At 36.4% G+C, this 17,619-nt stretch overlaps 1 protein-coding gene and 2 long non-coding RNA genes across 3 annotated transcripts in view; 2 read left to right on the top strand and 1 right to left on the bottom strand.

Moving 5' to 3' along the window:
* Positions 1-17,619, bottom strand: part of KHDRBS2 (KH RNA binding domain containing, signal transduction associated 2) — a 754,183-nt gene that overhangs the window by 39,997 nt on the left and 696,567 nt on the right. The gene's annotated exons all lie outside the window — the stretch shown is intronic.
* Positions 1-17,619, top strand: part of LOC309638422 — a 313,379-nt gene that overhangs the window by 194,153 nt on the left and 101,607 nt on the right. The window lies entirely within an intron of this gene.
* LOC309638418 overlaps positions 1,279-17,619 on the top strand; it is an 88,423-nt gene continuing 72,082 nt past the window's right edge. The window contains exon 1 of the long non-coding RNA XR_014251108.1: positions 1,279-17,243. This is a non-coding gene — a long non-coding RNA (uncharacterized lncRNA). The remainder of the gene's footprint in view (positions 17,244-17,619) is intronic.

Raw genomic sequence — 17,619 nt, 5'->3', positions numbered from 1 at the left:
ATTTATAAATTATATCAAGATATACTAATTCATCTAAGTATATAAAAGTGTGGCAAGAAAATGGCTTAATACCAAATACCAAATTTCATAAAGGCTGAGGGTGGGTGATAGATGACAAAGCGTTAGGTTGGAAGGAAGAAAGAAAGGCCTAAAATTATTTGGTTGTTATTATCCTTCAAGACAATCCCATAGGTCTCATTATATTAAATACTTGAGATTTCATTGATAGTAAGGAAGGAGAAGCAAAAAATAAAATAAAAGTCTGTATATTAGAGATGAAAAGAGAGATGGACAGAAGTTTGGTTATTTTTATCTTTCTGGGAGGCAATTGATAATGCACTAATTCAATTTCAGTGTAATGTAGCTGCGATAAAAAAAGATAACCTAGATTTCATTGCCTAGGATAATTATATACAAATTCTCTAAGAAAAACGTGGTAGTAAGTTTTTCTCCCCATCTTTCTAAGACTTGAGAGTGTAGAAGTCTAAAGTCATTGGCTGGTGGCTGGATGTTTATCTTAATAGAAATGATGCAACTCAGTTGAGAACCCTCACATATGTATGGCAAAGTCCTGAAAGTTTTTTCACTGATTTCCGGGATGATCAAGAATTGGCCGTCATGAGAATGTGATTAACAAGCAGCATTCCCATGTATCAGGATGAAGAGAAAATGAGGGCACTGAGAGCAGCTGTTCCCTGCCTTCCTCACAATCAGTAAATTTCTCATGAGTAAGCCTGATTATGTTTCCCAAAGTGTGTTGTATGAAGATCAGTAGCAACAAACACTATCTAGTAGCATTACTATGTTTCTAAATGGATTTCAATTTTGATTTCAATTGATGAAGCTGAGAGGGAAAAAGAACAGTAGTGACAGAGACCATGACAGAGAAGCTGAGTTATTGTCTACCATAAATGATACATACACACCAAGAGGGAATTTTAACTTTCAAAACTCTAAAAGGGGAAAATGAAACATACAAGACATTTGTAAAATAATGGATAATGCAAAATAATGGAAGAATAATGGATAACAATCTTAATGGACTCTTCCAGAGTCCATACCTTTGCTTATCCAAATATTACTTCTCATTTCTCCCAGAAGAAAATATTTACGTGGACAAATGGCCACACAGTGAGTGAAATATACTCCTCAGCCACTCTTGCAGCTAGCTGTGCCCTTGTGGCTGTGTCAGGAAACACGGGATGTGCACAGAAGTGAAGGTATCAACCTTGAGTTCATTTCCAAATGAAGAACAAGCTCCTCATCTTGGACTTTTTTGAGCCACTGATTTTTGAATCTCTGTTACAACAATATAGTCAAAAATAAAAATAAGTATGTAGAAGTGTAGAACTGCCATTAAAAATCTCAAAATATGGGCTATTAGTTCACTGAGAGGGTGGAAAGTGTAAGGAAAAAAAGTACTGTAGGATGGTGTTATGCCATCACCAGTGAAAACCTGAATGGCAGGCTATAAACCTAGATATATTTTGGCACTATGGGAAAAAGCTGGACAAAGCCCAACTGTTGATAATCCTTGCTGCTTTTTTAAAAGGTTTAAAGAAGTTATGAGGTCAAATAAGAATGGGCCATTTTTCCAGAAGAAACAAAATTGAGTAGAGCTTTGCTAAGGGAAGTTATCACTGCCTAATTTATGTGTTAGTTCTATAATTTAAAAATGAGAGAAGGTTAAGAAATTTAGGGCTTAACAGGATTAGAGAAGTCAACTGTTTCTGTATTCCAATAGCAAGAGACAATGAGTATTGTTCAAAGATGCCCTTACATCTTCCCATTAGACTTTGCTACCATATACAATCCAGGGGCAATCCTCGGGTCCTCAGACATGTATGGAAGCATGTTGCAAAAATTGTGAAGTCCCAATGAGGGCATGCTCTACTTTAATCATTTCAGTTATGCCCAGAGATAAGACCATTTATCCATAGGGATAGGGAAGGACCTTCTGCTAAATCTGGCTTAACTCCCAGAAAAGAGAACCAAGGTTGCCAGATGCACTCACCAAAAAATTTATTTCAATGCTGTTGCTTAGATGCCTCTTAACCTCTGCTTAGCAGGATTTTGTAATTGTTATTGCCTGTGGAGTGTTTCCCAAAGGACCTTTCTATTGTAGTTATTCTGTTCCTTTTACACTAATTTATATTGCATATTTTGTATGGGAAAGAAGGTCAAGAACAAGAAAGATATTCTGTCTATCATTTTATAGGTTGTGAGACTTCAAAGAACCATATGAAGACCTAATCTTCCCAGACTCCAGATTTTGATCTGGTTGCAGTAATTGGAATTGAATTTGGATTTTCTCTCTTAGGCAGAAGGTAGGTATTTTTTTATGTTTGTTTGAATGAGAAGATGGGTATTCACTCATATTTGGATGATGAGATGGCTGGGCCACAGAAGACTTCAAGCTGTTCCAAAATCCATTTGGCTCTTCTTTCAAAAAGAGAGACTGACAATCTCAAGACTACATTTCCTAGTCTTCCTTACATTTGAGTGTGGTCATGTGCAGAGTTATGTATACAAATTCTTCATGATTTGCATAAAATTAAATTCACTGTCCTCTACTTCTTTTCAGCTTTCATGTAACTGGCTGCAAACATCAATGATTGGAGCCACTTTGGAAGACGTTAACGATGGTGTAATGGACGGTATCTTAGTATTTTCCAAAATTTATTTGTTGAAATCTCAATCCCCATTGTGATGGCATTAAGAGATGAGACATTTGGGAATTAAATTAGATCTTGAGGGTGGAGCCCTAATGAATGGATTAGTGTTCTTAAAAAGGGGGACCCCCCCAGAGAGTTCTCTTGCTCTCTTTCTACCATGTGAAGATACAAGAAGACAGCAGTCTGCAACCCAGAAGAAGGCTTCACCAGAACCCAACCATGCTGGCACCTGACCTGGGACTCCCAGCCTCCAGAACTATAGGAAATAAATTTCTCTTGTTTATAAGCCACTCAGTCTATGGTATCATGTTATAGCAGCCTGAACTAAAACAGGTGGCATTCCACTAGCCTGGAAGCCTGAACAGTGTCATGGAGCAAAGCCCACCTACCTGCCTTGCTTTATTATGTGTGAAGGAGATAAATGTTTCTCTTGCTTGGGCCACTGAATTGTGGATCTCTTTATAATGGAAGCTTAGCCCATATCCCAAATAATAGAGTTGGCAATTAAAGCAATCCCTTGAAGATGAACAGTTATTCAGTAAATATTTGTCCAATGAATAAATGATTAAATAAAAGAATTCAAAATAATAGAACATTTTGCTAAAATATCATTATAAAATTTTGTGTATGCTTCAGAAGTGATGTCTACTTACATCAACAACAATGGGAACAGTAAAGAAGAAAAGCAAGCCACAGGTACAATAGCCAAGATATGGAAGCAACCTAAATGTCCATTAACAGATGAATAGATAAAGAAGATGTGGTATATCTATGCAATGAAATACTACTCAGCCATAGAAAAGAATGAAATTTTGCCATTTGCAACAACATGAATGGACCTAGAGGGTATTATGCTTAGTGAAATAAGTCAGACAAAGACAAATGCTATGTTTTCACTTATATGTGGACTCTTAAAATTTTGTTAAAAAAAAAAAAACAAATACAACAAAACATGAACATACTCACAGATACAGAGAACAATCTAGTGGTTACCAGAGAGGAGAAGCATAGGGGTATAGGCAACATCAGTGAAGATGATTAAGAGGTACAAACAGATGTAAAATAAGTGTAAAATAAGTTACAAGAATGTAGTGTTCAGAAGATGGAATACAGTCAATATTTTATAACAACTTAAATGGAGTATAATCTATTAAAATATTGAATTACTATGCTATATATAAATTGAAATTAATATAATATTGTAAGTCAAATATAATTCAATAAAAAAACAAAAATAATCACTCTTATTTTCTGATATGAATGAAATTCAGGTTAAAAGTTTAAAAATATTGTAACTGACCTATGCATGTGTAATTTTTATATTATATTATTTTTCAATTTTAAAAGCACATATTACTTGGCTAGAAAAAGTAAACTATGGTATTAGCTCTATGACTTTCATTTCATTATTTCAGAGAACCATATTGCATTACTTTTGTTTTAATTTATCATGTTATTTAATTATGTTACATACAAGTTAAAAGTGGACAAATGAATTCAAACACAACAAGGTTATTTAATTTGAATGGACATTATTATTCCATCTTATATTTTAGAAACTATAGCAATCAAGGTTTGTAAACACACTGTTACAATTAGGGAGGTGTTAATTAAAATTATGACAATTATTGGTGGTTTGGAATATAATTACTCTGGTAGTTAGAATGGATATAATTTTCCTAGGAACTGGTGTATATATATATAAAATCAGGATAGAACCCGTTAGCTGCATTAACTCATTAATCCATGTCTAGTTATTCGTAAAAAATTCTACACAACATTTTGGCTTTTTGACATCAAAATTTAGACACTAATAAACATTTGGAAAAAATAAATAAAAGTTTTGGCAGAAAAAAATACCAGATTAATTAATTAATGGTTGATTATAAAATTTGAAAATATCAGAGATGGAAATTTTCAGTTCTTTTTTGGAAGAAGAGCATTTTACCTTAAATAGGTTATGTTAGCAGTTTACTAAGACAACTAATTAAATGGAAATGAACACAATAGAAAAAATTAGGATGAAATTTGGTTTCTAGGAAACCAAATAATACCTTCACCATAATCAAGCTATTTTTGAAGCAAGTGAGTCCACCTGTGCCATGTTGACACTGTCATTTCCATCATGCGTCTCATCCAGCGCTTGGTGCTCATGTTCCTGTGGTCAGAGCACTGATTCTGGGACAGACCTGTTCACAGGTCAGTCAGACTAACCAAGTTTGTAAATGAAATCTTTTAGATGTTCACTTATTGCAAAAAGAGATATTGGCAGTAATATAAATGAGATCTCTGTTCCATAGGGTGTGTTCATATAATCAAACCAGTTAGACCTGTAAAGTGGGGGGGAAACAGAGGAGGCAATTTGTTAAAAAGCAACACTTTGCTTAATTTTTTTAACTATCTACTTTGGTAGGATATAAAAATTATCAGAGATGATTGAACACTTTACAAATACACCAGAGATGGCTTTGGCCTGGTAAGATTAAAACTCTCACATTCATAGTTCCCAGTTTATTTTGTTTACGCATTGTGTCCTTCATTTCAACCTTTTTCTGATTCTTGACTAAGCTGTAGATTTTGGGGTATGAAAGTAGGACAAATAGATGAGTGTGAGTTTCAATTAAAGCTTTATTGATTATATTCTGAATTGAGGAGAAGTAAAAACTACAAAATAATATTTCAGATGAGAGGATAAAGGGATTTAATTAAGGTATTAATATGAAGGAAACATAACTACCCAACTATTCTTAGCACTTAAGTGGGTTCTCTTAATGTTTGTTCTCTTAAGCATTTACTCTGCAACTTTGTTATATTGTGCATTTACACTGTATTTCCAGAGCTATTTGTTAAGTAAAGGTAAATTTACAGCCCAGCCCCCACCCTCAAATTGCAAATTGATAGTTCATTTTTAAAATCCATGTATATGATGATCAAATCCTTCTGTTAAATTTCATAAATCTTCATGAAAGTTCCATTTACAAAGCTGGGAATCTAGTGTGTAGATTAATGAGGGCATCACACAGGTTCATAAATCAGTTCTCACCACCAATGACAACCTCCCTCAGTGTTATTCAGGACATTAACCAAACATTGGTGGGAAGGAGACATGAGAGACCCTTCACCAAACAGCTCAAGACTCCACAGCTTTCTTCAATGTCATGTTACCTACTAATTCTCATAGCTGCTCCCAGATCTTCCCTGGGGGGTGGGGGTGGGGCGGGGGACATCTCCTATTATTTCCAGCACTGAAGGTGAAGCTTGCCAAAATAGGATCAACTTTATGCTTTCATTAGAGAATATGACCTATTTGCAAATAGGTTCTTAAAAATGATTTTCATTTGTCCATATTTTCTAGAACAAACCTTACCTTCCCACAGAAACTAGCTGCATTGTCTTTCCTCTCTCACTTCTCAATATATTCTTTCATTTTCATTATTCCTGGCTACACATGTAACAGTACGATAACCATTAAAAAACACAGCAGCTACATATAGATATTCAGTCTGTTTTGTAAAACACTAAAAATCAAACAAGTGGCACTGAAGCAGCCCTCATGGAAATTACAATCGAGCAGAAAAGCAATTAAACAAGAGATAAGGAGTGACTCATTAATTTTTTTTCATTCATCAAACCTAGAAAAGAAAGAGAAATTAACTACTCAAGTGAAATGGAATGAAGAAGACTGACAGGTATGGCATCAGCACCAATCAAGGCTCAGAGGCAAGAAAAAGCATGGCCTGAGCAGCTACTCCTTCAGAGCAGGAGGGGGTGAGTGTGAGCGAGACAGGGCTCAACAACAGATTTGAGAAAAAGGCAGGGGTCACATCTTGAAGGACCTTTATTAGTCATGGTCAGGAGTTTGGATTTCACCTTACAAGGCATTGAAGACAAGGAATGATTTAAGAAGGAGACAGGAGGAGCTTCAAGATGGCAGAGGAGATCACCTTCCTCCCCACAAATACATCTACATACGGAACAACTCTTACAGAACATCTACTGAATGCTGGCAGAAGACGTCAGACCTCCCAAAAGGCAAGAAACTCCCCACGTACCTGGGTAGGGCAAAAGAAAAAAGAAAAAACAGAGACAAAATAATAAGGATTGGACCTGCACCATTGGGAGGGAGCTGTAAAGGAGGAAAGTTTTCCACACACTAGGAAGCCCCTTTGTGGGTGGAGACTGTGGGTGGAGGAGGGGGGAAGCTCCAGAGCCATGGAACAGAGGGCAGCAACAGGGGTGCAGAGGGCAAAGCCGAGAGATTCCCACACAGAGGATCAGTGCTGACCAGCACTCACCAGCCCGAGAGGCAAGTCTGCTCACCCGCCGGGACGAGTTGGAGCTGGGAGCTGAGGCTTGGGCTTTGGAGGTCAGATCCCAGCAAGAGGACTGGGGTTGGCTGTGTGAACACAGCCTGAAGGGAGCTAGTGCACCACGGCTAGCCAGGAGGGAGTCTGGGAAAAGGTCTGGAACTGCCGAAGAGGCAAGAGACTTTTTCTTCCCTCTTTGTTTCCTGGTGCGCTAGGAGAGGGGATTAAGAGCGCTGCTTAAAGGAGCTCCAGAGATGGGAGCAAGCCACAGCTATCAGTGCAGACCACAGAGACGGGCATGAGATGCTAAGGCTGCTGCTGCAGCCACCAAAAAGCCTGTGTGCAAGCACAGGTCACTATCCACACGTCTTCTCCAGGGAGCCTGTGGAACCCGCCAATGCCAGGGTCGCATGATCCAGTGACAACTTCCTTGGGAGAACACACAGCGCACCTCAGGCTGGTGCAACGTCATGCCAGCCTCTGCCATCACAGGCTCACCCCGCACTCCGTAACCCTCCTTCTCCCTGGCCTGAGTGAGCCAGAGCCCCCAAACCAGATGCTTCTTTAACCTCATCCTGTCTGAGCGAAGAACAGATGCCCTCAGGCAACCTACAAGCAGAGGCAACGCCAAATCCAAGGCTGAATGTCAGGAACAGTGTGAACAAAGAAGAGAAAGGGAAATCTCTCCCAGCAGCCTCAGGAACAATGGATTAAATCTCCACAGTCAACTTGATGTATGCTGCATCTGTGGAATACATGAATAGACAACGAATCATCCCAAATTGAGGAGGTAGACTTTGGACCAACAATATATATATATATTTTCCCTTTTTCCCTCTTTGTGAGTGTGTATGCGTATGCTTCTGTGTGTGATTTTGTCTATAGCTTTGCTTTTACCATTTGTCCTAGGGTTCTGTCTGTCCGTTTTGTTTTTTATTTTAGTATAGTTTTCAGTGCCTGTTATCATTGGTGGATTTGTTTTGTGGTTTGGTTGTTCTCTTCTTTCTTTCTTTCTTTTTTTTAAATTACTGAAAACAATATTTTTTAATAATTATTTTTTGTTTTTTATTTTAATAACTTTTCTATTTTATTTTATTTTATCTTTTTCTTTTTCTTTTTTGTTCCTTTTATTCTGAGCCACGTGGATGACAGGCTTTTGGTGCTCCAGCCAGGCATCAGGGCTGTGCCTCTGAGGTGAGAGAGCCAAGCTCAGGACATTGGTCCACCAGAAACCTCACAGCTCCAGGTAAAATCAAACAGAGAAAATCTCCCAGAGATCTCCATCTCAATGCCAAGACCCAGCTCCACTCAACGACCAGCAAGCTACAGTGCTGGACACCCTATGCCAAACAACTAGCAAGACAGGAACACAACCCAACCTGTGAGCACAGAGGCTGCCTAAAATTACCTTAAGGTCACAGACACCCCAAAACACACCACCAGACGTGGATCTGCCCACCAGAAAGACAAGATCTAGCCTTATCTGCCAAAACACAGGCAGTACTCTCCTCCACCAGGAAGCCTACACAACCCACTGAACTAACCTTAGCCGCTAGGGGCAGACACGAAAAACAATGGGAACTACGAACCTGCAGCCTGCAAAAAGGAGACCCCAAACACAGTAAGTTAAGCAAAGTGAGAAGACAGAGAAACACACAGCAGATGAAAGAGCAGGTAAAAACCCATGAGACCTAACAAATGAAGAGGAAATAGGCAGTCTACCTGAAAAATGATTCAGAATAATGTTAGTAAGATGATCAAAAATCTTGGAAATAGAGTGGAGAAAATACAAGGAACGTTTAACAAGGACCTAGAAGAACTAAAGAGCAAACAAGCAATCATTAACAACACAATAAATGAAATTAAAAATTCTCTAAAAGGGATCAATAACAGAATAACTGAGGCAGACAAACGGATAAGTGAGCTGGAAGATAAAATAGTGGAAATAACTACTGCAGAGCAGAATAAAGAAAAAAGAATGAAAAGAATTGAGGACAGTCTCAGAGAACTCTGGGACAATATTAAATGCACCAACATTCGAATTATAGGGGTCCCAGAAGAAGAAGAGAAAAAGAAAGGGACTGAGAAAATATTTGAAGAGATTATAGTTGAAAACTTCCCTAATATGGGAAAGGAAATAGTTAATCAGGTCCAGGAAACATAAAGAGTCCCTTACAGGATAAATCCAAGGAGAAACACACCAAGACACATATTAATCAAACTATCAAAAATTAAATACAAAGAAAAAATAGTAAAAGCAGCAAGGAAAAAGCAAAAAATAACAAACAATGGAATCCCGATAAACTTAACAGCTAATCTTTCAGCAGAAACTCTGCAAGCCAGAAGGGCCTGGTAGGACATATTTAAAGTGATGAAAGGGAAAAACCTACAACCAAGATTACTCTACACAGCAAGGATCTCATTCAGATTTGACAGAGAAATTAAAACCTTTACAGACAAGGAAAACCTAAGAGAATTCAGCATAACCAAATCAGCTTTACAACAAATGCTAAAGGAACTTCTCTAGGCAGGAAACACAAGAGAAGGAAAACACCTACAATAACAAACCCAAAACAATTAAGAAAATGATAATAGGAACATACATATTGATAATTACCTTAAATGTAAATGGATTGAACGCTCCAACCAAAAGACATCGACTGGCTGAATGGATACAAAAACAAGACCTGTATATATGCTGTCTACAAGAGACCTACTTCAGACCTAGGGACACATACAGACTGAAAGTGAGGGAATAGAACAAGATATTCCATGCAAATGGAAATCAAAAGAAAGCTGGAGTAGCAATTCTCTTATCAGATAAAATAGACTTTAAAACAAAGACTATTACAAGAGACAAAGAAGCACACTATATAATGATAAAGGGATCAAGACAACAAGAAGATATAAAAATTGTAAATATTTATGCACCCAACATAGGAACACCTAAATACATAAGGCAAATACTAACAGCCATAAAAGGGGAAATCGACAGTAACAAAATCATAGAAGGGGGCTTTAAAGCCCCACTTTCATCAATGGACAGATCATCCAAAATGAAAAGAAAAAAGGAAACACAAGACGTAAATGACACATTAAACAAGATGGACTTAATTGATATTTATAGGACATTCCATCCAAAAACAACAGAATACACTTTCTTCTCAAGTGCTCATGGAACATTCTCCAGGATAGAACATATCTTGGGTCACATATAAAGCCTTGGTAAATTTACGAAAATTTAAGTCATATCAAGTATCTTTTCTGACCACAATGCTATGAGACTAGATATCAATTACAGGGAAAAAAATCTGTAAAAAATAAAAACACGTGGAGGCTAAACAATACACTACTTAATAACCAAGAGATCACTGAAGAAATTAAAGGGAAAATCCAAAAATACCTAGAAACAAATGACAATGAAAACATGATGAACCAAAACCTATGGGACGCAGCAAAAGCAGTTCTAAGAGGGAAGTTTAAAGCAATACAATCCTACCTTAAGAAATAAGAAACATCTCAAATAAACAACCTAAACTTACACCTAAATCAACTAGAGAAAGAAGAACAAAAAAATCCCAAAGTTAACAGAAGGAAAGAAATCATAAAGATCAGATCAGAAATAAATGAAAAAGAAATGAAGGAAATGATAGCAAAGATCAATAAAACCAAAAGATGGTTCTTTGAGAAGATAAACAAAATTGATAAACCATCAGCCAGACTCATCAAGAAAAAAATGGGAGAAGACACAAATCAATAGAATTAGAAACGAAAAAGGAGAAGTAACAACTGACACTGCAGAAATACAAAGAACCATGAGAGATTACTACAAGCAACTATATGCCAATAGTGGACAACCTGGAAGAAATGGACAGATTCTTAGAAATGCACAACCTACCGAGACTGAACCAGGAAGAAATAGAAAATATGAACAGACCAATCACAAGCACTGAAATTGAAACTGTGATTAAAAATCTTCCAACAAACAAAAGCCCAGGACCAGATGGCTTCACAGGCGAATTCTATCAAACATTTAGAGAAAAGTTAACACCTATCCTTCTCAAACTCTTCCAAAATATAGCAGAGGGAGGAACACTCCCAAACTCATTCTGCGAGGCAACCATCACCCTGATACCAAAACAAGACAAAGATGTCACAAAAAAAGAAAACTACAGACCAATAACACTGATGAACATACATACAAAAATCCTCAACAAAATAGTAGGAAACAAAATCCAACAACACATTAAAAGGATCATACACCATGATCAAGTGGGGTTTATTCCAGGTATGCAAGTATTCTTCAATATATGCAAATCAATCAATGTGATACACCATATTAACAAATTGAAGGAGAAAAACCATATGATCCTCTCAATAGATGCAGAGAAAGCTTTCGACAAAATTCAACACCCATTTATGATAAAAACCCTCCAGAAAGTAGGCATAGAGGGAACTTACCTCAACACAATAAAGGCCATATATGACAAACCCACAGCCAACATCGTCCTCAATGGTGAAAAACTGAAACCATTTCCACTAAGATAAGGAACAAGACAAGGTTGCCCACTCTCACCACTATTATTCAACATAGTTTTGGAAGTTTTAGCCACAGCAATCAGAGAAGAAAAAGAAATAAAATGAATCCAATCGGAAAAGAAGAAGTGAAGCTGTCAATGTTTGCAGATGTCATGATACTATACATAGAGATTCCTAAAAATGCTACCAGAAAACTACTAGAGCTAATCAATGAATTTGGTAAAGTAGCAGGATGCAAAATTAATGCACAGAAGTCTCTTGCATTCCTATTCACTAATGATGAAAAATCTGAAAGTGAAATTAAGAAAACAGTCCTATTTATCATTGCAACAAAAAGAATAAAATACCTAGGAATAAACCTACCTAAGGAGACAAAAGACCTGTATGCAGAAAATTATAAGACACTAATGAAAGAAATTAAAGATGATACAAATAGATGGAAAGATATACCATGTTCTTGGGTTGGAAGAATCAACATTGTGAAAATGACTCTACTACCCAAAGTAATCTACAGATTTAATGCAATCCCTATCAAACAACACTGGCATTTTTCACAGAACTAGAACAGAAAATTTCACAATTTGTATGGAAACACAAAAGACCCCGAATAGCCAAAGCAGTCTTGAGAAAGAAAACGGAGCTGGAGGAATCAGGCTCCCAGACTTCAAACTATACTACAAAGCTACAGTAATCAAGACAGTATGGTACTGGCACAAAAACAGAACTATAGATCAATGGAACACGATAGAAAGCAGAGAGATAAACCCACACACATATGGTGACCTATCTTTGATAAAGGAGGCAAGCATATACACTAAAGAAAAGACAATGTCTTCTATAAGTGGTGCTGGGAAAACTGGACAAGTACATGTAAAAGTGTGAAATAGAACACTCCCTAATACCATACACAAAAATAAACTCAAAATGTACTAAAGACCTAAATGTAAGACCAGACACTATCAAACTCTTAGAGGAAAACATAGGCAGAACACTCTATGACATAAATCACAGCAAATCCTTTTTGACCCAGCTCCTAGAGAAATGGAAATAAAAACACAAATAAACAAATGGGACCTAACGAAACTTAAAAGCTTTTGCACAGCAAATGAAACCATAAACAAGATGAAAAGACAACCCTCAGAATAGGAAAAATATTTGCAAATGAAACAACTGACAAAGGATTAATCTCCAAAATTTACAAGCAGCTCATGCAGCTCAATATCAAAAACACAAACAACCCAATCCAAAAATGGGCAGAAGACCTAAATAGACATTTCTCCAAAGAAGATATACAGATTGCCAACAAACACATGAAAGAATGCTCAACATCATTAAATCATTAGAGAAATGCAAATCAAAACTACAATGCGGTATCATCTCACACCAGTCAGACTGGCCATCATTAAAAAATCTACAAACAATAAATGCTGGAGAGGGTGTGGAGAAAAGGGAACCCTCATACACTGTTGGTAGGAATGTAAATTGATACAGCCACTATGGAGAACAGTATGGAGGTTCCTTAAAAAAATGAAAATAGAACTACCATATGACCCAGCAATCCCACTACTGAGCATATACCCTGAGAAAACCATAATTCAAAAAGAGTCATGTATCACAATGTTCATTGCAGCTCTATTTACAATAGCCAGGACATGGAAGCAACCTTAATGTCCATAGACAGATGAATGGATAAAGTAGATGTGGCACATATATACAACGCAATATTACTCAGCCATAAAAAGAAACGAAATTGAGTTATTTGTAGTGAGGTGGATGGACCTAGAGTCTGTCATACAGAGTGAAGTAAGTCAGAAAGAGGAAGACAAATACTGTACACTAACACATATATATGGAATCTTAAAAACAAAAAAAAAGTTCATGAAGAACCTAGGGAGAAGATGGGAATAAAGATGCAGACCTACTAGAGAATGGACTTGAGCACCCGGGGAGGGGGAAGTGTAAGCTGGGACAAAGTGAGAGAGTGGTAGTGTATATATGGACATATATACACTACCAAGTGTAAAATAGATAGCTAATGGGAAGAAGTTGCATAGCACAGGGAAATCAGCTTGGTGCTTTGTGACCAGCTAGAAGGGTGGGATAGGGAGGGTGGGAGGGAGGGAGACGAAGAGGGAAGAGATATGCGGATATATGTATATGTATAACTGATTCACTTTGTTATAAAGCAGAAACTAACACACCATTGTAAAGCAATTATACTCCAATAAAAATGTTAAGAAAAAAAAGAAAAAAGACAGACATAAGTATATTTTGCCTTAAACAAATCCTTCTGTTGGTGGTGTCTTTTGTTTTAGTTGCAGTATCATCAGCACCACCTACAGTATCAAGCACATAGTAGGTACTCAACAAATAATTATTGGATAAATGAATGCCTGTAGAATGGATGTTTCTCTTCACAATTGCTGTCTCCCTTGTGTTTTTCCATCTCTATTTCCTTTATATCCACGAGCTTGGGCTTTTTTGTTACATTAAAACATGTGTGAGAAAATTCAGATATTAGGATAAATTATTTGAACATAATTCACAATTTATTTCATTTCATTAGATGTCACATTCAGTATCTGCAGTCTGAACTGCTAAATGCCTAGTTTTTTTTTTTTTCTTACAACTTTGTAGAGATTAAAAGGAAAGAAAAGAGGATACTTACAGGTTAACTTCAGTCAGCAGTTTAAAAAAGTATTTTGGAAGATTTGATGGATCTTGAGAGCAATACATAAATTAAATTGGACGTTTTGGAGGCCCAAACTCAAATGCATAGATTATAAAGTAGCATGATTTGCTTAATTCCCTTTTTTGCTAATGTTTTAATAACATTTGCAGTGAAAGACAGGATCAGCATCTATTAAATGCTATCAATATTTCTTTATTGATTTAAATCTTCTTTTCTACTTCCTCACCACTTCCATCACCTGATTTTTAGAACGGAGACATTTAAAATGGAAAGGGACCTTAAACAAGAAATTAGATCATTTGTCTCTTTGAAATTCTTCTCCTACCTCTCCCTCCCAGAAGCAATAATGACTCTAATAACCATAAAAACATACATCTAATACTTTTGTAACACTTAATACATTCCAAATACTGCTAAGAGTTTACATACCTTGTCATATTTAATCATCACAACAATTTTTGAGTTGGTGGTATTGGGCAAAATACAGAATAGGAAATCTAGATTTATCTGATTAAGTTACTTGTCCTAAGCTAACCAGCTCTGTGGTGGTAAAGTTGGAATTTGAAACTTGGTGTATCTGATGACAGATCTCATGTCCATTATATCTATTCAAATAATCGTGATCAACTTTATCTACATAATACCAGACAAAAAGAAAGGAAATAATTTACTTAACATCATTTTGATCTTGAACTAACTGTGATTAGGAAGATCAGATGAGCTATGAGCACCCCTCTACATTTACCTGTCCTCCTTATTCTCAGAAAAATCCCAGCTATGGTCAAGAACAAGAGCCTGACCCAGGCACACTAAATTCTTGATGCTCTCTTCATCCCCTCCTCAATTATTTCCTCCTCTAAGAAGCCTTCTCAGATCCCAAATAACCCTACGATGTGTTCTCACAACTCTATTTACCTCTCACATATAGCACTGTCATTTTTGCAATTTTACTTTTATATGTGCTTTTATTTACTTGTCTGTCTTCCCAATTAAGATATGATTTCCAATATTCAGGGCTATCTGGAATGTTATGTATTTACAGGGAGTAACCCAGTGCCTGACTCATAGTAAATGCTCTAGAAATGTTGGCCAAATGAGTGAATTGATGTCTTGGAACTGATGAGCTTTATCTTCATTCCAATTTAAACAGCTACCTTCTAACAGGTAGGCATCATCCAACAATCCATTGCATTGGTTACCATCAGTCATTCCCTGTGTACTCACCCCTTGACTCCCCTTTCTATTTGGAGAACCTAATGCTATCATATTCTACTGAGCCCTTAGAATTCAGCTCTATTTAGAACAAGGTCTCCAACTTCCTTTACCAATTTCCGTGGTCCTTCTTTGACATAACTTCGATTAGAGTTTATCTATCTATCTATCTATCATCTATCTATCTATCTATCTATCTATCTATCTATCTATCTATCTATATACCTAAAGGTTTTGAGAGGTTTGTATCAGGAAAAGTAGATTTGGTGTTTACTTAGAAAACTTCTAGGTAGCAGAATAAAAGATTCTACTCACCTACAAAAGAATAGAACACAGGTCAGGGGGCCTTAGATATGATGACTTTAAGCCATGCTAGTCAGTATGAGCCTGGGGTTTTAAAGTATAGAGATTTTGAGTTTATTATTCTTCTTTTCAACTTCTCATGGGACTGAGGATCAAAAACTTTGCCTTCTATTTACCTAGAAAATTGTGACTACATGAAATCATTCAATAAATATTTATTGAGTACCAGTACCATCCTGGGGATACAAAGAGGAAGGTTACATTAACAAATTACTTAGATATGTTGGAATAATAAATATAAGCACTGCAAGAAAGTATGAATAGATCAACACTGTGGATATTTTCAACCTACTTTCTCTCCATTTATCCAAAAAAATCTACTGAGAACCTATCATGTACCAGGTGCTGTTCTAAGTGCTAAGGAATACAGCAGTGAACAAAATAGACAAAGAGGCTGCCCTCATGGAGTTCAGAAGTAAAATAAAGGCTAAGTTAAATAATTACAAGTATCAAGGAGAAAAGACTAAAGTGGAAGAAGAACATCAAGTATTTGAATAGGGGATAGAATTATAGTTAAAGTGGTCAAAAAAGGCTTTACTGATACATCAACATTGAACAACACCTGAAGGAGATAAAGGAACAAGACAGAAATTTAGGGGAAGAGCATCTCAAACAATAGGAAAATATAAAGACCATGAAGTAGGTGTGTGCTTAGGGCATTTGAGGAATGGCAAGGCAGCCAGTGTGTCAGGGCAGAGGCAAGTTTTAGGAGATGAGGTGGGAAGGAACAGGTTCATACCCGCCCCTATATGTGGTCCTTCCTAAGGCTGTCTCCTGAGATCACTTCCTCGCTTTCTACATTCTTCACTTTTACTTCAGATCCATTCCCAGGACTCCACTGATCACAAACTAAATAACGTCTTAAAGAAATTCCTAATATAAAAACAGCAATTGTTAGAATCTCCACATTAACATCAAGTAGCATGACTGTTTTAAAGTATTAGTTATAATATTGTAAAGGTTAAGATGTACATTTTCATCCTAATATTATAAGCTAAATATTTAATTTATATGTAAAGTAACATAGTGATTTAGAGAAGGCATTATTTGAAAGCAACCAAATGTGCTTGAATTTTGATAACAAACTGTATAAATGAGTTGTGGTCTTGGAACTCACTGTCATGAGTAATACTATAAGTAAATAGGAGTAAAGACATAATATTTATTGCATTGCTACCAACTAATTTCAAGAGTTTAAAAATGAAATACTCGTTGTCATGGACATATATACACTACCAAATGTAAAATAGATAGCTAGTGGGAAGCAGCCACATAGCACAGGGAGATCAGCTCAGTGCTTTGTGACCACCTAGAGGGGTGGGATGGGGAGGGTGGGAGGGAGGGAGATGCAAGAGGGAAGAGATATGGGAACATATGTATATGTATAACTGATTCACTTTGTTATAAAGCAGAAACTAACACACCATTGTAAAGCAATTATACTTCAATAAAGATGTTTAAAAAAAATGAAATACTCTTAATTATTAGAACATATGTATATAAAACACAGTTTGATACATTCAGTCATAAGGCAAAAGAAAGCATAGAAAAGAAAACATACACCACATGCAACTGAAAATTATGAGTGAATTCATATATAGTTCAAAACTCTTAATCTCATATTTTTAGAATTAAAATCACAGGTACCAATATCATTGGAGTTAGTAAGAGATTTAAATATGAAAATTGTAGAGTTTAAATTACTTAGCCACCATTATGTGTACATATTTTATACATTTCATTTTCCATTCAAGAACTTTTTGACTTAGAAATTCGCCTTCATTCTGAGGACAACAGGAGAATTAAAACATACAAATTAACCTTTCTGATA

This window comes from Balaenoptera physalus (genome assembly GCF_965194825.1).
Source record: "Balaenoptera physalus genome assembly, chromosome: 11".
NCBI lineage: Eukaryota > Metazoa > Chordata > Mammalia > Artiodactyla > Balaenopteridae > Balaenoptera > Balaenoptera physalus.
Note: the sequence above shows the minus strand (reverse complement) of the source record. Positions and strands in the feature narration are given on the sequence as shown.